At 39.3% G+C, this 19,153-nt stretch overlaps 1 long non-coding RNA gene across 1 annotated transcript; it reads right to left on the reverse strand.

Annotated features, from left to right (window-relative positions):
* Positions 1–623: 623 nt before the first annotated feature.
* Positions 624–7,073, reverse strand: LOC103246256 (uncharacterized). The gene is made up of 2 exons (XR_502327.3): positions 1,093–7,073; positions 624–979 (listed from the first exon to the last, which is right to left on the reverse strand). It is a non-coding gene; the product is annotated as an uncharacterized lncRNA (long non-coding RNA).
* Between the last annotated feature and the right edge of the window lie 12,080 nt (positions 7,074–19,153).

Consider the following 19,153-nt stretch of genomic DNA (forward strand, 5'->3'; position numbering starts at 1 on the left):
GGTTCCCTGGTGACCAAGAAAGAAACTTGAAGGGAGAGTTCTGGAGATGGCAACCACCAGAGGCACCTCTGGACCATTCCCAATGTTTTGAATTTAGAGAACATACTTGGGTGCTGCTCATACTTTCCCTAAGATGCATGGTTGCCAGGCATTGTAGGGGAAGTATGAGCAGCACATGTTTCTCCAAATTCAAAACCATGAAGAGCATTTCTTCTCAATTGATTAATCCCCACCCCCATCTTCCTGTCTTATATCTCCCCCATCTAGCTATTATTTTGATACTGTATTGCCAATCTTTACACTTCAGTTCAAAAAGTATGCCCCTTTTATTTCTCAGAGATGACAAGTTCTTTTGCATAAAAGTGGAAAAATAGGATTGGCTAATATTTCTACCAAATAGCTTTTTTTTTTTCTATAAATGTGCTTTTTATCTTGGAATAAGACATTCCAAATTGTTCTGATTATTCTGTTCAAAATGTTTGAATGTTCAAAACGTTTTTCAGGAGACCTTCAATCTGAAACCAAACATTTTCCCTCATTCGTTTCAATAGGTGTTTCTCTAACATATGGCAAGCCATTGTCACTGATGAGCGTTTAGAATTAATCACTCCTCATGCCTTTAATTAAATCTTCAAGTTGGAAACTATGAGATATTTTATTCAAAATACCCAGAGAAAAAATGAGCAGGCTTCATTTCTTGTTGTAACAATGCCAGTTTTCCATAATCTGACCTTCACGTGACACCAGTGGACCAGAACCTTTCTTGAAAGCAGTGTATGTATTTTTATAGCCTAGATGCTCAAGATGACGACAGAGGATTATCTTCGGTCATTAAAGATGTTGGAACATTCTTTATTACAGATGGAAAAAATAGCCCCGCGGTTAGTTATGATCCATGCTTGAAGCTGATTTGAGCTGTCTTTTGTTGTCACAAGGTGTGGACTCCAGCTGTGGATTGTACAGGATTAGTACCTATGTTCTTCAGGAACAATATTTAAAAGCAGATTAGATACATGACTCACACATTCGGCAGTCGTATTTTGCAGTAAATTGAGAGTCATGTTTGATCATAAAAAATTCAAATATACTTACAAAGAGAAAACGATCTGTATTCTCTTTCATGAGCAAGCTGTTTTTTTTTTTCGTTGTTGTTTTTCCAAGGAAAATTTTTGGATACATTGCTTTTGGGATATACAGTATGCTATATTTTCTTATTCCACACTCTTTTGTCTGTTTTATTAAAAAAAAGTCAACGTAGTTTTTAATCCATACATCCTTTTCTTCTAGAATATGAATAAATAAATGGTTAGTTACAAGAAACACTGGCATAGCCACAAGATGCCAATGTCAAAAGCAATCTAGTTTGACAGTAAAGCTTTTGGTTTAAGCTTTGTCTCTTAAGCACAGAATGTACAATGCTAAATTTAAGACAAAGATGCAAAACTACATGTAATTAAGAGTCTAATTCCAGCTTTGACGTGACGTTTGGCTGCTGACAACTTTCAAGCCCTGCGACTGTCCTTTCCTTTTGTTTCCACATCTGGACAACCCCAGTGCACCAGTGAGAAGTTCAAACCATGCAATGTCCAGTCTGTGTGCAGGAGCCCTCCACTCAGTCCCACACTCTAACTGCAATAAAAACCCCAAGCTAGGCCGGGCATGGTGGCTCACGCCTGTAATCCCAGCACTTTGGGAGGCCAAGGCAGAAGGATCACGAGGTCAGGAGATCGAGACCATCCTGGCTAACACAGTGAAACCCTGTCTCTACTAAAAATACAAAAAAAAAAATTAGCCAGGTGTGGTGGCGGGCACCTGTAGTCCCAGCTACTTGGGAGGCTGAGGCAGGAGAATGGCGTGAACCCGGGAGGTGGAGCTTGCAGTGAGCCAAGATGGTGCCACCGCACTCCAGCCTGGGAGACAGAGCGAGACTCCGTCTCAAAAAAAAAACAAACAAACAAACAAAAAAAAACACCAAGCTAGTCTCCTTTCCCTGCTTTCTCAAGCCATTTATGGACTTCCTTAGGATCCTACTCTGCTCTTTCTAGAAAGCCTCATTATGTAAGAAACCTTTCCATACCCTCTTGTTATGTATGTGTGGCATCATCAGTTTTGACATCTGAACCAAATTTTGGGTTGAGGGGAGTCTATCCTGCCTCTGCAGGGTGATAAAAACAGTAGAGTGTGATTTCATTAAAACATCTTAAATTATATACATATCAATCATTACACATGTAAGCAGGAAAAATAGCCACAAAGAAATACACTAAAATATTCACAGTGATTATCTGGGCAGTAGGATATGGGTGCTTGCTTTCCTCTTTATGTTTCTCTGTATTTTCTAAAATTTCTGCTATAGAGGTACATTGTTTTATAAGCAGAAAGCAATGTAACATGGAAGTGACTAAAAAATGTTCTGCCTTAAGAATTAAAATGCTCAACTCATTTTTATTAGTTTTTAAACACTTGCCTAATCCTAAATTACAAATACAAAAAAAAAAATCAACCTTACATGATCTATTCTTCCTCTCTCTTATAAAGAAAATGAAGGAAACCTAAGGAGAAGCTAAGTTTCACTTTTTAGTAAAGTTGTAATCTTTGAAACTATTTGGATGTAAGTCAGCATGGGAAAACATACTCCTGCTAAAAATACCATTATCCTCAGGACTTAAAGGCTGAACCAAACTCATTTAAACCTAGAACCACTTCAAATGTTAATTAAAAAGGTATTAACGTCAGCATCCTGCATGTGGCCGTTCCCTGTCTTGCAGATTTTTACTCTAGGAACACTAGGTCCTATTCTGTAAATTTCCTTTTAGATAGATCAGGGTGGCGCAAAGACAGAAACTATGTGGGCCAGACACACATGACCTCCCAGTAGAAGAGGTTTTATTTCCCCCATCTTAGAGGTGAGAGAACTGACATCCAAGGTGACATCACTAGGAAGTTGCAGAGAACCAGGCAAGCTGACTTGAAAGCCTCACTTTGTTACCCAGCCCCCCTTACCTCTAGAGAACCCCAATTCAACCTGATTTAAAGGGGCTCCACAAATAATGATTGGATAAGAGCAATGGTCCTCAAACTTGGACCTGCACCAGAATCACCTAGACAGCTGGTGAAACACAGAATTCTGTATCCCAGCTCCAGAGATTCTGATTCAGTAGGTCTGGGATGGTGTCTGACAATTATTTCTAACATTTCCCAGGTGATGCTGATGCTGCTTCCCAGGGACCACACTGAAAACCAGTGAGTGACAGCAAGAATCTCTGGGCTTTCCAAGGCAGGCAGTTCAAGACCCGGATCCTAGAGGCCCGAAGTATTTATCTAATTTATTTGATGCTTAAGGCTGCCGGAGGGCCTGTGTAGTCGCTGAGCCTTCCCGTCTCAGACAGCAAATCTTCACACATCAGAACTTCCCTCCAAAGGTGCTAGGCTTACTCCATTGTCCTCTATTGGCTAGTTAGCTACCCCTTTGGTAAAGTTTTACCAGGTCAATGACTCACTTGAGGGCCAGGAAATGTCTTCTCTCGTTTCAGCCCTCAAAAGCCTACATAGAAATAGTACTCTCGAGGGAGGTGTTATAAGGCTGGGGAAAGTGAACAGAGGAACTTAAGTCTACTCAGACCAGTCGCAGGAGACCAGAGGCCTGTCCCAAGGACAGAAACAGATTGCAGTGTGGGTACTTGGCTACTTGCTAGCTGGGACACTGGTGTTGGGCAGTTTGTTGAGCCACCTTATCTGGGAAATGAAGCTTTTCCTTGGCTGTCCTTTGGGAAACAATGAGGATTAATTATCGTCTGATGCTGTTAGTATGGAGGAGAAACCTGCTCAATCTCTGAGCCACATTGCCTCTTTCAGTTCCCAGAGTAGCTTTCCCTAAATGGTTGGAAACTGTAAGGAAATTAAAGAGAGTCTCAAGAAACTGGGTGAAAAATGTTATTCCAGAGGGTAAAAAGGTTATGTTCTGATGACCAGTTTTATTTGGCATGTGGTAAGATGCCTTCTTAAGCAGTGCTTAGGAAAATGTCATTGAATAAGCCCCAAATAAATGTGGGATGATCCCAATTTAGAAACTGAGAATTTAAGAATCTTCTGCTTGGCTGCGTTCGTGTTGAATATCTTAAGGTCTCAGTTTTTCCCTTCCCTTTCTGTTCTTTCCTGTCAAACCTAGAGAAAGTGAGTAAGTTTGCTCTTCTGCAGAGGTTAACTTTTGGCCCAGTGGAATTCTGGGTAAGCGCTCCGCCATCTCAGAAATGGCCAGCTAAGGCTGCTGGGGATTCCTTAGCCCTGGCACGTCCAGAGGGAAGCCCTTACCTAGCTACACCAGCAAGATTTCCCACTCGGCCACAGGCCAGGGGATGAGTCAAAACTCTGGGCTGCAGCCAAAGCCAGCGTGGACCTGCCACCACACTCAGCAAGTCCCACACAACCTGCTGACGACAGTTGCTTAGGTCTTGCCAAGGGAACAATATGTAAATTCTAAGCTGGAGTGAGAGTAGTGCATGTCTGCATGTTCAGTCCTGCCAAGCTATCAGACCACATCTTGCATGTCATGAATGGATCTGTGACGAAAAACAAATCAAGTTCCATCATGCCATATCTCTTAGGGACCCATCCCCAGGGCCCTTCTTATTCCACTGGCTTAAGATCCTCTGTATTATGGCCTGAGATTTTGCAGTTTTGACTTAGTCCAAAACCCAAGTAAGCACCTCGCAGACCAAGCAAGTGCCCCAGTGGTGCTGGGAAGCCTGGAAACAGGAACCCGGGGAAAAGAAAGTGAAGGACTCGGGGAAAGAAAGGTAGACAGATGGTGAAGGCACAGGCAATGAGAAAAAAAGTGTGTGTTTGCAAGAAGTCTTGCCTTGGGGCTGCAAGCAGCAATCTGATCCCAACTGTCTGGCACACCTAGGTGGGTATGCCCAGCACCAGGTGTGAAGTAACCTGGAGAGCCTTGTAAGAGCCTGCAGCATCTCCACCCCTTCTCCCAGAGTTCCTTTTTGCTCTCAGGTGCAGTTAGAAGGCCAGGACTGTGCCTTAGAGAAGCTTTCCTTGATTAGATGCTATTTGTATTTATTGATATTGTTGAAGGAGGCTCTGGGTAGTTTCATTTTACTCCAGAAACTCTCAGGAGCAGCGGAAACTACCATTTGAGAACTTGTTAGAAATGCTGAATCTCAGGTCCCACACTAGATCTACTGAATCAGCATGTGAAGATGAGAAGCTCCCAGTATTCTTAGGAACATGAACGACTAACCGTACTGTTTTAAGACCTAGCTCCCAAACATGGCTATACTTTGGATCACTTGGAGAGTTTTAACATATGCTAGGCTCCATCCCCAGAGATTCTGATTTGATTTAATTGATAGGGGTTGTGGCGTGGGTATCAGGACTTAAAAATGATTCCAAGGGATATCAGTATGCCATAAAGTTTGAGAATTATACCCTAAAATACCTTTAGATTTTTCTCTAGACCAGTGTTTCTTAAATGGTAATGGGGATTGAAATAACCTGGAGATCTTATAAAAATTCAGAATCTCATTCAGTAGGACTGGAGCAACTGAGATTCTTCAGTTCTAATGGGGTTTCTGGTAATGCCAATGATGCTGGTCCAAGGGCTAGATTTTGAGAAGCAAGACTGTAGGGCATATGAGAGTGGCCATCTGAAGGAAAGGCAGTGAAATAAACTCAGGAAAAAAGGAGCCAGGCGGCAGGGTAATATGGAAAAAAGACCTCAAGATTCATGGTTGAGCAGACCTCGGTTCTGGTTCTTCCCCTACCACCTGTGGAATCTTGAACAAATTACATAATATTTTCTTTCCTTTTTCCTTCCTTCTTCCCTTCCCTCTCCCCTCCCTGTCTCTTTACTTTCCTTCCTCTCTCTCCCTCCACACCCCCCATCTCTCCCTCTGCTCCCCTCCCCTTCTTTTTCTCTTACAGGGCCCTGCTCTGTTGCCCAGGTTGAGGCGCAACTCCCTCTTCAGCCTCATGGGTTCAAGCAATCCCCCGACCTCAGCCTCCTCAGTAGCTTGGACCACAGTCACGTACCACCACGACTTGTTAATTTCTTGTAGAGACAGAGTCTCATTGTTTCCAAGGCTAGTCTTGAACTCCTGGGCTCCAGCGATCCTCACACCCCGGCCTTCCAAAGTGCTGAGATTACAGGCATGAGCTACCATGTCCAGACAAAAAAAAAATCTATCTGATTATCAGTGTCCTCAATTTAAAAATGGGGGTAAGAGGCCAAGAGCAGTGGTTCAGACCTGTAATCCCAGCACGTTGGCAGGCCGAGGCTGGTGGATCGCTTGAGGCCAGGAGTTAGAGACCAGCCTGGCTAACATTGCAAAACCCTGTCTCTATTAAAAAGGACAAAAATTAGCCAGTTGTGGTGGTACACGCCTGTAATCCCAGCAATCCCAGCTACTTCAGAGGCTGAGGCACAAGAATCACCTGAACCCAGGAGGCGGAGGTTACAGTGAGCCAAGATCGTGCCACTGCACTCCAGCCTGAGAGGTAGAGAGAGGCTCTGTCTAAACAAACAAACACAACCAAAACCAACCAACCAAACAGGCCCAGTGCGGTGGCTCACGCCTGTAATCCCAGCACTTTGGAAGGCCAAGGTGGCCAGATCACCTCAGGTCAGGAGTTCGAGACCAGCTTGACCAATATGATGAAACCCCGTCTCTACTAAAAATACAAAAATTAGTTGGGCATGGTGGTGGGTGCCTGTAATCCCAGCTACTCAGGAAGCTGAGACAGGAAAATCGCCTGAACCCAGGAGGCAGAGGTTGCAGTGAACCAAAATTGCACCATTGCACTCCAGCCTGGGCAACAAGAGCAAAACTCCGTAAAAAAAAAAAAAAAAAAAAAAAAAAAAAGAGAGAGAGAGAGAGAGAGAGAGAGAGAGAGAGAGAGGTACCTAATAGAACTACGTAAAGATATAAAGTGGCCTTTCCCAGCATTTCCTGTAGAATAACACCAAAACAAGTAAACAAAATAAATTCTACGACTATAGTTCTACAAACTATAATTCAATAAAACGTTCTTGAAATAAAAAAATTTGAAATTACATGTTGAAAGTGTACACAATGAACCTCAAAATATGAACACAAAACAACAAACAAAGATACATTTTAGTTATTACTTGGCTTAAAGGAAAGGAAAAAAAATCCTTAGAAAATCTAGGCAAAAACACCAAGTGATTTATACGGGAAAGAAAATTAGATGACCATCTAATCTAAAGCCAGAGAAAAATAGAATAACATATTTAAGATACACAAAGAAAGAAAATGTGAGCCAAGGATTTTACATGTAACTAAACTTACTTTCAAGAAAGAGTATATACAAGCTGTTATCGACATATAAACTTAAGAGATTATTTTCTCCCTTAAGCCCTTCTTGAGGTATCTAAATAGAAAACAAGCTTCAGACAACAAAAATGACTGGGATGACATTGATGTAAGTAATGATGGTGGGTATTCAATATAATTACTTGTAGAATGAAGACTAAGGGGTTAAATGGACTAGGATACAGTCTGCTCTGGCTATATGCTCTGACAATGTAGACATAGTGCAAAACTGGGAAGAACATATGATAGAGACATTTACAAACTATTCTGTTGGTGTGAGTTTTGTTATCTTAAGACTATTATATGTGAATTGTTGGGTAAAGCAAATGAATGATTATAGATATTTTACCCCATCACCTCCTGTATTCTTGAAAACTATGATTATTAGCATGCAGAAAAAATTATATATATATATGAAAGCTTAAGTAAAAATATAAAGTCTATTTGAATTTGAAATTGCCTCTGAGCACCTGAAAAGGCCTAATAACAATGACCAACCTACTAGCAATGATTAGCCCTAAGAATCAGATTGTGGCCTTAAAATATTGTTTACTACTAAAAGATACCATGACTTATTCGAGAATTGACTAATTTCAGGTTTTGGGTAGAAAGCGTAAAAGATAATCTTGGAACATCTTGTCATACCAGATGGCAAGTAAGCTTTCAATGATGACTAGAGTCATGACAAAAAAAACTTTACTCCTTGAAGTGGCTGTCACTGACTGAAGATGGGGAAGCTTGAACCTCAATAAGGATAAAAACTGCACTGGAATGAAACCCATAACATATCATGTTTAACTACATAAGTTCACAATGATATTTAAAAAAAAAAAACTGACCACTTTTGAAGAATAAGAAGAAACCAACTCATTGTCTTGAAAACTGACAATAAAGGGAAAGCCTTTTATTTGTCAGGATCAAGCAAATCCTGGCTTTCCTGGATGTACTTGTCTTAGTCCATGTTGTTCTGCTATAACAGGATACCTGAGACTGGGTAATTTATAAAGAACAGAAATGTATAGTTCTGGAGGCTGGGAAATTCAATATCAAGGTGCTGGCATTTGGAGAGGACCTTTTTGCTGTGTCATCTGATGGTGGAAGGGCAAAGAGTACCCACCCCAAAAGCCCGTTTAGTAAGGCAATAAACCACACATGAAGCTGGAGCCCTCACAGCGTAATCATCTCTTAAAGTCCCTACCTCCCATACCATTATATTGACAATTACATTTCTTTCTTCTGAGACAGAGTCTTGCTGTGTTGCCCAGGCTGCAGTGTGGTAACACAATCACAGCCCACTGCAGTCTCCACTTCCTGCACTCAAGTGATCTTCCCACCTTAGCCTCCTGAGTAGCAAGGACCATAGGCATGTGACACTATGTCTGGTTAATTTTTAAAAGTGTTTTGTAGAGACAGGGTCTCACTATGTTGCCCAGGGTGGTCTCAAACTCCTGGGCTCAAGTGTATCTCCTGCCTTAGCCTCTCAAAGTGCTGGGATTACAGGTGTAAGCCACTGCACCTGGCCTGGCAATTAAATTTCAACATGAGTTTTGGAGGGCACAAGCATTCAAATCATAGCAGTACTGTCCTAAATTATTAAAATGCAATTGACCAGTTCACAATACTAACATACTAAAAGAGAAAACTTATATGGTTATCTCAATGGATACAGAAAAGTCATTTTTACAAAATTCAATCTTAGTTCCTAAAAAAAAAAAAAAAACAAAAAGAAAACTCTCAGCAAACTTGGAATAGAAAGGAAATTCCTTAACCTTACAAAAGGTTGAAGCCTGCTGCTTATATGTAATGGAGAAAGAATAAGTGCTTTCCTTCTTAGATTAAGAACTTGTGAGGGATGTCACTCTTACAGTGTCTACTCAATGTTTTCTTGGAACTTTTAGCAATGCAAAAAGACAAGAACAAAACAAAAGGCATTGATATTGGAAAGGAAGCAGTAAAATTGCCTTTATTGACAGACAATATTACCGTTTATGTAGAAAATATTAGATAATCTACAAAAAAAGCTACTAGAACTAATAAGTAAGTTTATCAAGGTTTCTGGTTATAAGATCAATATACTAAAATCAATTGTATTTCTATATAACAATCCAAAATTGAAATTAAACAACAGCACTTATAATAGCATCAAAAATATGAAACCCAGGGAAAATTCTGATAAGGGATGTTCAAGACCAGTACATTGACAACAAATGCAGAGATATACCATGACAACATTGCTAAGTGAAATGGAAAAAGACCTAAATAGAGAGACATACCATGTTCATGGATTGGAAGATTCAGTATTATTAAACTGTTTAGACTTTCTTGTGGAGATTGACAAACTACTTCTATAATCACATGTCAAAAGCTGAGCTAAGAGAGTGCTGATCAGCCAGGAATCAGAATGGCTGATTAAGGCAAAAAAACTAAAATGAAAGTAAGAGTCAAGCCTTTAGTCACTTGCTGTACTATGATAGTATAAGCAGTATGCCACCTCCCTTTCATTTATTTTCCCTGTAAAACAGCTCTGGTTGAGGATCAGGTGGATCAGTGCAGTTGTGGGGAATGGTCTCAATGCCAAAGGAGCCCTGGCCTGCAAAAGGCTCCTGATGTATTATGGACCTGGGGACCAGGAGGTGAGAGAAGGGAAGGGGTAGGAGAAAAAAAATACTGAGTATTGGGTTAGTGTGGAGAAAAGCATCAAGTGTCCCCTCTTCCTACCTAGATAAGGAGATCTTAGCAGAGGCACCTGAGGAAGGCCTCTGCAGAAAACCCCTGTGGAAGGCTACTAATAAAGAGGCCTCCAGGCAACATGCTACCCAACTTCAAACTATACTACAAGACTACAGGAACCAAAACTGCATAGTACTGGTACAAGAACAGACACATAGAACAATGGAACAGAATAGAGAACTCAGAAATAAGGCCACACACCTACAAACCATCTTATGTTTGACAAACCTGACAAAAACGAGGAATGGGGAAAAGATTCCCTATTTAATAAATGGTGCTGGGAGAAACTGGACTCCTTCCTTACACCTTATATAAAAATTAACTCAAGATGGATTAAAGACCTAAATGTAAAACCCAAAACTATGAAAACCCTAGAAGAAAATCTAGGCAATATCATTCAGGAAATAGGTATGGGCAAAGATTTCATGACAAAAATGTCAAAAGCAATTACAACAAAAGCAAAAATTGACAAATAGGTTCTAATTAAACGAAGACCTTCTGCACAGCAAAATAAACTATTATTAGAGTGAATAGACATCCTACAGATTGGGAGAAAATTTTTGCAATCTATCCATCTGACAAAGGTCTAATATCCAGAATCTACAAGAAACACAAACAAATTTACAAGAAAACAAACAAACCCATTTAAAAAGTGGGCAAAGGACATAAACAGATACTCCTCAGAAGAAGATATACATGTGGCAAACAAACATATGAAATAAAGCTCAACATCACTGATCATTAGAGAAATGCTAATCAAAACCACAATGAGATACCATCTCATGCTAGTCAGAATGGTGACTATTAAAACATCAAAAACAACTGATGCTGGTGAGGTTGTGGAGAAACAGGAATGCTTTTACACTGTTGATGGCATTGTAAATTAGTTCATCCATTGTAGAAGACAGTGTGGTGATTCCTCAAAGACCCAGAGACAGAGATACCATTTGACCTAGCAATCCCATTACTGGGTATATACCCAAAGGATATATATCTTTCTATAATAAAGATACATTCATGCATATGTTCATTGCAGCACTATTTACAATAGCAAAGACGTGGAATGAAACTAAATGTCCATCAATGATAGACTGGATAAAGAAAGAGTGGCACATATATGCCATGGAATACTATGCAGCCATAAAAAGGAACGAGATCATGTCCTTTGAAGGGATATGAATGGAGTTGGAAGCCATTATTCTTAGCAAACTAATGAAGGAACAAAAAACCAAACACCGCAGGTTCTAATAAGTGGGAATTGAACAGTGAAAACACATGGACACATAGCAGGGAGCAACACACACTGGGGTCTGACAGGGAGGAGGGAGGGAGAGCATCAGGAAGAACAGCTAATGAATGCTGGGCTTAAAACCTAGGTGATGGGATGATCTGTGCAACAAACCACCATGGCAGACACTTACCTATGTAACAAACATCACATCCTGCACATGTATCCCTGAACTTAAAATAAAAGTTGAAGGAAAAAAAAAGATGACTCCCCCGCAAAAAAAAATAAAGAGGACTCCAAATGAAGGTACTTAGGTGAGGAATGCAGACATGTGTAAGAGCATGGTCAGCCAGATGGGCCTGAGTCTGTGACTGCAAGTCCCTTCAGGGACTGCAATGCTTTGGCTGTGCACCAAGTCTGATGTGGGGGTAGTCAGCTTCCTCCCTTGAGACCTACAAGGTAAAGCCTTTGTAATTGCCTATAGTAGGACCTGAAAAATCACATGTAGACTTTGGCCAGGAGCCAGACTCCTTAATAAAGAGATGCAGAGAATCCACAATAGCCAAAACTACTCAAAAAAAAAAAAAAAAAAAAAGTTGGAGGGCTAAAACTACCTTATGTCAAATTCACAGGCATGAAGTTGTCCATAGTATTTCCTGTAGTTTATTATCTCTCTCATTTCTGATATTGGTAATATTTATCTTTTCTCTTTTTTTCCCTGATAAGTCTGGACAGAGGTTTACTAATTATATTGACTGCATTGAAGAACCAAATTTTTGTTTTAATGACAAAAATTTTGTTTTTGTTTCTATTTCATTGACTTCTGCTCTGATCTTTATTATTTCCTTTATTCTACTTACTTTTGGGTTTAATTTTCTCACTTTTTTCTAGTTTGAAAAATGTGATAAGAACACTTAACATGAGACATACCCTTTGAACAAAATTTTAAGTGTATAATACAGTATTGTTGACTATAGCACAATGTTGTGTGGCAGATCTCTTGAACTTATTTATCTTGCATAACTGAAACTTTATACTATTGAAAAACAACTCTTCATTTCACCCGCCCCCATCCCTGGCAACCACCACTCTGCTTCTGAATTTGACTATTTTAGATACCTTATATAAGTGGAATCATGCAGTATTTGTCTTTCTGTGACTGGCTTATTTCACATAGTATAATGTCATCAAGGTTTACTCATGTCACAGATGGCAGGATTTTCTTCCTTTTTAAGGCTGAATAATATTCCACTGTATGAATATACTACCTTTCTTTATCTATTCATCCATTTAAGTTGTTTTCGTATCTTGGCTATTAGGAATAATGTTTCAGTGAACACGAATGTTCCAGTCTCCTTGAGATCCTGATTTCAGTTCTTTTGGATAAATATCCATAAGTGAGATTGCTGGATCATATGATAGTTCTATTTTAACTTTTTGAGGAACCTCCATACTGTTTTCCAAGCAGCTGTACCATTTTACATTCCTACCAACAGTGTAAAAGGGTTCCGGTTTCTCCACATCATTGCCAACACTAATCTTTTTTTTGTTTTTGTTTTTTGATAATAGACACCTTGACAAGTAGAAGGAGACATCTCATTGTGGTTTTAATTTGCATTTCCCTGATGATTAGTGACGTTGAGTGTCTTTTCATATGTCTTGTCTTTTCATATGTCTGTTTACCATTTGTATGTCTTCTAGTTTTTTAATAGAAACCAAGATCATTGATGTGAGATCTTTCCCCTTTTCTCTAATAATATAGGTGTTTATAGTAGAAATTTCCTAGTAAATACTGCTTTGACTGAATTTCAAAAATTTTGATGTTTTATTTCCATTTTCATTCAGTTCAAAATACTTTTGAGCTTCTCTTTTGATTTATTCTTTGACCTATGGGTTATTTAGCAATCTGTTAGTATTCTCAATAGTTCAAGATTTTTCCAGATATCTTTGTTATCAATTTCTAATATTACTCATTGTAATCAGAGCACACACTTTATATGGCTTGAATCATTGTAAAATTGTTGAGACCTGTTTTGTGGCCCCAAATATGTTCTATACTCATAGAAGTTCTGTCTGTGCTTGAGATTAATGTATATTTTGCTGTTGTTGGGTGGGGTGTTCTATAAATGCAGTTAGATATAGTTGGTTAATAATGTTGTTCTTCTGTATCTAAGATTAGTCAGACTTTAACACCCCTTTATCAATTATTGGTGGAATAGGTAGAACAATCTAGAAGAAATAAGAACTAAGAACTATAGATTTTTCTATTTACTCATTCCACCAATAATTGATAAAGGGTTGTTGAAATCTGACTAATTGTAGATGTATCTGTTTTTCCTTGCACTTCTATCAGTTTTGCTCCATATATTTAGAAACTCTGTTATGTGCATAAATGTTTAGGACTATGCCTTCTTGATGAATTCACCTTTAACATGATAATGCTTGCTGCTTTGAAATCTCTCTAGCTTACTTTTGATTAGTGGTAGCATGATCTTCTCTCATCCTTTTACTTTTAACCTCATTGTGCCTTTATATTAAAATGGGTTTCTTGAAGGGAGTTTATAGTTAGGTCTCATCTTTTTAAATCTAATCTGACAATCTCTGCCTTTTAATTGAAATTTTTGTATTTAGGTTTTTTACTTAATGTGATTATTGATATGGTTGAGTTTTAATCTACCATGGTGGTTTTTTTTCTATTTTCTCCATCTGTTTTTTGTTTCCTTTTTATTCTTTTTACACCATCTTTTGAAAACATGTTTTTATGATTCCATTTTATCTCCTTTATTAGTTGTAACTCTTTGTTGTTTTATTTTAATGGTTATTTGAAGATTAAAAAAATATACATCTTTAACTTATCACAGTCTACCTTCAAGTGGTATACCATGCATATATAGAAGAAGAACCTTATGGCCAGACTTGGTGTCCCATGCCTGTAATCCCAGCACTTCTGGAGGCTGAGGAGGCTGGATTGCTTGAGCTCAGAAGTTCAAGACCAGCCTGGGCAACATAGCGAAACACTGTCTCTACAAAAATATACAAAAATTAGACAGGTTTGGTGGCGGGCACCTGTAGTCCCAGCCACTCCTTAGGAGGCTCAGGTGGGAGGATTGCTTGAGTTCAGGAGGTTGAAGCTGCAGTGAGCTGAGATCACACCACTGCACTCCAGGCTGGGTGCAAGAGAAAGACCCTGTCTCAAAAAAAAAGAACCTTAAACTATATATTTACATTTGTAATCCTACTTGCTGTTGTGCTATTGTCATACATTTTACTTGTACTTCTACATAAATCTCATGATTATTCTTGCTTTACAATGTTTATTTTTTAAATAGATTTAAATAATAAGAAAAAAGCCTTTCTATTTACCCACATGGTTATTATTTCTAGTGCTCTTCATTCTTTTATGTAAATACAAATTTCCTTTTAGAGCTATTTTTCTTTTGCTTGAAGGGCCTTGTTTACCATTTCTTTTGAGGCATGTCTGCTGGCAAAGATTTCTTTCAGTGTTGTAGGTGTGAAAATCTTTATTTCATATTCATTTTTGAAAGATGTTTTCACTGGATAAAGAATTCTAGATTGATAACATTTTTCTTCCAGTGCTTTAAAGACACTGGTCTACTGTCTTCCAGCTTGTAATATGTTGCCATCCTTAACCTTGTTCCTCTCTACAGGACAGGACTTCTTGGGCTGCTTTTAAGATTTTCTCTTCGTAACTAGTTTTAGCCAAATTTATTATCATGTATCTTCTCGTAACTTTCTTCATGTTTCTTCTGCTTGGGGCTTGTTGATCTTCTTGGACATGAGGGTTTTAATTTTCATCAAATTTAGAACATTTTTGCCATTACTTTTTGAGATATCCTCCCCTGCTTTCTTTGGAGATTTCAATTACAAGTATATTATGGTTGCTTGAAGGCAACATACAGCTAATTGACTATCTTTTTATTTTTTTATTTTTATTTTTTAACTCTCTGTGTTTCATTTTGGATAGTTTATATTGCAGTATTTCACGATTCACTAATCTTTTCTTCTAAAATGTCTAATTGGCTGTTAAAATAAGCAGTTCCTTTTCATCTTAGATACTATTTTTTAAATCTAGAAGCTTTTTAATATCTTCCATGTCTCTACTTAACACGGCCAATTTTTCCTCTGTCTTTAACAAATAGGACAATGTTATAAAAAGTAATGTTCTTGTTTATACATTTTATCATCTGTGTCATTTACAGTCCCTTTTATTAATTTTGTTCCCATCATGAGTCTAATTTTCCTACTTCTTTGCATGTCTGGTAATTTTTTTATCAAACACCAAGTATTATACATTTTACTTTGTTTGAGTGCTGGATATATTTGTATTCTTATAGCCTTGAGCTGTGCTGAGATGGGGTTAAGTTACTTGGCAGTCATTTAATCCTCCTGAGCCTTGCTTTTAAGCTTTGCTAGGTAGGAACAGAAGAGCACCTAGTTTAGAATTACTATTCCTTCCTGAGGCAAAACCTTTTTGAGTATTCTACCCATGAATGCTGGTAGGAACAGCCACTCTTCCTGGCCTGTGTGAGCTCAAGAGATTACTCCCCCTAATCCTTCTGAGTCATTCTATTTCAGCCTTGGATAGGTTCCTCATTTTCATGTTCTGAGGAAAGCTCCCAGTGAAAAGTTGAGGGGATCTTTTGCAGATCCTTAGAGTTCCCTCTCTGTGCATCTCTCTCCTCTCTGGTACCCTGTCTTGTGAACTCTTGTCTTGGCCTCCTGGAACTCCCAATCCCATTTCTTCAACTCAGCAAGAAAACCAGGTTCCTCCTGGGTTCCTCCTTTTTATGTTGCATCATGGAAACTTTCCACAGGCAGCAAGCAGGGAAACTGTAAGGGTCACTGTCCTTAGTGCTTGATGTCCCATATCTTGAGAACTATTATTTTGTATAGTCTAGATTTTGAGTTGTTTCAGATGAAGGGTAAATGGGTAAATTTGATTCTGGTTACTCCATTGTTTTAATCGGTGCAGGCTGCTATAACAAAATTGAGCAGCAGGGTGGCTTAAACTACAGAAATTTATTTTTCATAGTCTGGAGCCTGGGAAGTCCAAGATAAATGTGCCAGCGAGGTAAACTTGTCTTGCCTTCTAGTGTTGCCATCTTGTTGTGTGCTCACATGACTTCTTTGTGTGTGAGAAGAGTGAGATGGGAGACAGCTATGTTCCATCATGGTGGCTCTACCTTGATGACTTGATTACCTCTCAAAGGCCCTGTTTTCTATACCATCACACTGGAGGTTAGGGCTTCAACATATGACTTTTGGGAGTGGGGCACAAACGCTCAGTCCATCTCGGACAGAAATCTATTCAAATGGTGTTTTGAGGAAGAAGACTATCTCTGTAAGATTTTAATAGTTTGTGTATATGTAGTGTTGAGAAACTGTGGGATAAATAGAGTTATTCAGGTTGTTTATTGCAGGAATTCTCAGAGTCTATAATGGATTAATATGCAGTATAAATCTCCATGAGGAAAATACAGCATAAGACATTTCATTTATTTATTTTTTATTAATCAGTTGACTGAGATAGAGTCTCACTCTGTCACCAGGCTGGAGTGCAGTGGCATGACCATGGCTCATTACAGCCTTGTACTCCTGGGCTCAAGCAACCCCCCTGCCTCAACCTCTCAAAGTGTTAGGATTACAGACATGAGCCCCCATGCCTGGCCTCCCAGATTTATTGTTCATGAAACCCTAAAAATGGCAGAGCACTTTTGATGGGTCTTATTGTTCTGAGCTTGCTATTTTATGCATTACTACATACCTATTAATTGTATGTCCCTTGATGATAACAATGGATTCCTTCTTCTTAGTAAAGTGCTTAGATTAAGTATTCTATATGCATTATCCCATTTAATCTTTAGAGTAACCAGCCCTATTGGTACTGATTTACATTTTATAGATGAAGAGATCAAGGCTTAAAGGTTAAGTAATATTACCAAGGTCACACAGCTAGTAAATAGTGGAGCTAGGATTCAAGTCCATGCCTGGTAGAATCTAAACAAAAAATATGGGTATATTGTGAAAATATTAGTTTGCAACAGTAGTGACTATTCCTTCTGTCTCCAGTCCAGGTGTTACTAATATGCATAGTTCTCTACAAAGCATGGGTGTAGAAACTCTCCCCTTCCCTTTCAACTACCTCACTCAAGTGTCTGGTGGTTGCCTAGGAGTGGAGAAAGACCTGAGAATCTGGGAGGTGTTCTCACACAGTGGTTGCATATTTATATTGGTAAGAGAAGTCTGGAAGGTCAAGCAGGGTGTTGTTCCTATTCTCTGGCTGAGGCCACTGACCTTGTCTTAGGGCTGAAACACTGCGTTGGCCTTCTGTTGAGGAGAGTGTAGGTCCTGTTCCTCATACAGTGCTCCATTACAACATTTCTGTACTTGGCCACCAGCCTGGCATTATTCAGACCTCTGACAGAGTTGGGAAGCACTCTCAGGGCGAAGTTCTATTTGCCATCCTCAGACTCAAATCTTTCTTTCCAGACATGTATTCAGTTCTTCTCATTTTCTTTAGGCTCTCACACATGAAATACTCATTCATCTACTTTTCTCCTACACTAGGGGAGGAAGTCCATCAACATAAAAAATAATATGCCTCTCTCTCTGTATCTGTGTCTTTCACAGACACTCTCCCCACCGCCCCACCATGGGTTAGTCCATCACCCAAGTCTTGGCAGAGTATCATGCATGTGTTATGGGGTGCAAATTAAGTTGTATATAGAAAATAATTTGTTGCTTTATATTTCAAGAAAACTTTGGAGTGATTCCATTTATAAAGGAGGAATTATTTTGTCTGAAGATAATCCCTCCCCATGCCAGGAGTAAGTAGAAACAACAAACAGGCAGAAGTCAGAAGAGAAGAGAGAACTAAATTCACCAGATGAGAAAAAATAGGTGAGTCACCAAACTAGTGTAGTGATAGAGCAGAGACTACCACAACTCCTGCTGTCTAAGAAGCAACTGACTTTGATTAGACCATGTCAGGCTTCCTGAGGCAGTAGGTGCCCCTCCCCAGAGATAAATGATCTAGACCACAGCAGTAGGGTTTATTGCTCAGTCACCTCTGAGGAGACGGTTCATCTACACATCCCTGTTTATTCAACTCCTTATCAGAACTTACTCTCCAGGCATCAGTTACCTAAAAATTTTCTTCCCTTAATCTGACCTAATTTGCTCCCCACCTCCCTCATCCCCAAATTCCCCTTCTTAATAAACCATTCCCCCCTACCTCTTTGGAATTCCTAACCCCCAATATGAGTTCAATAAAATCCTGGGGTTTTCAGTATCTTTTCTGGAGCTCTATTCACAGTCTCAACTGAAAGCAGGCTATATCTTGGGGACGTGGTTTCTCTGAAGCCCTTTCAAACTTTTTTCTCTCCTCCCCCAAAGTGCTTCAGCACCAACCTTACTCCTCAAAGCCAATTTTAGAGTGTTATTCCTCCTTCCTTCTTGCAAACCCCTTCTGCTCCTTTGAGGCTCACACCATCTGGTTCTACTACTCTTCCCCCTCCATGCTGCTGTCACCTACTAGTAGTCTCTGGGTCTTTCCTCCTCATTCTCAGGGAAGTGAGCTCGCAACTCAGTTTTCTTCTTTATCCCTACCCTACTCCTGTTGTCCTTTGTGGCTTCAGCATGTATGCTAATGATTCATCTAACACCATTTTTTACTACCTCATATTGTCAATGATATTTTCTTCTGCCCTATTTCAGCTATCCATATGCCTTACATTTTTGCATCAATAAAAATGGCACCATCTCCAACATTTCAAATGCAAATATCACATTCTGACTACCCATGTTAACCTTCCAGGTTATGTGCCTTCAA

The sequence above is a fragment of the Chlorocebus sabaeus genome, chromosome 27 (assembly GCF_047675955.1).
Source record: "Chlorocebus sabaeus isolate Y175 chromosome 27, mChlSab1.0.hap1, whole genome shotgun sequence".
In the NCBI taxonomy this organism is placed as follows: Eukaryota; Metazoa; Chordata; class Mammalia; order Primates; family Cercopithecidae; genus Chlorocebus; species Chlorocebus sabaeus.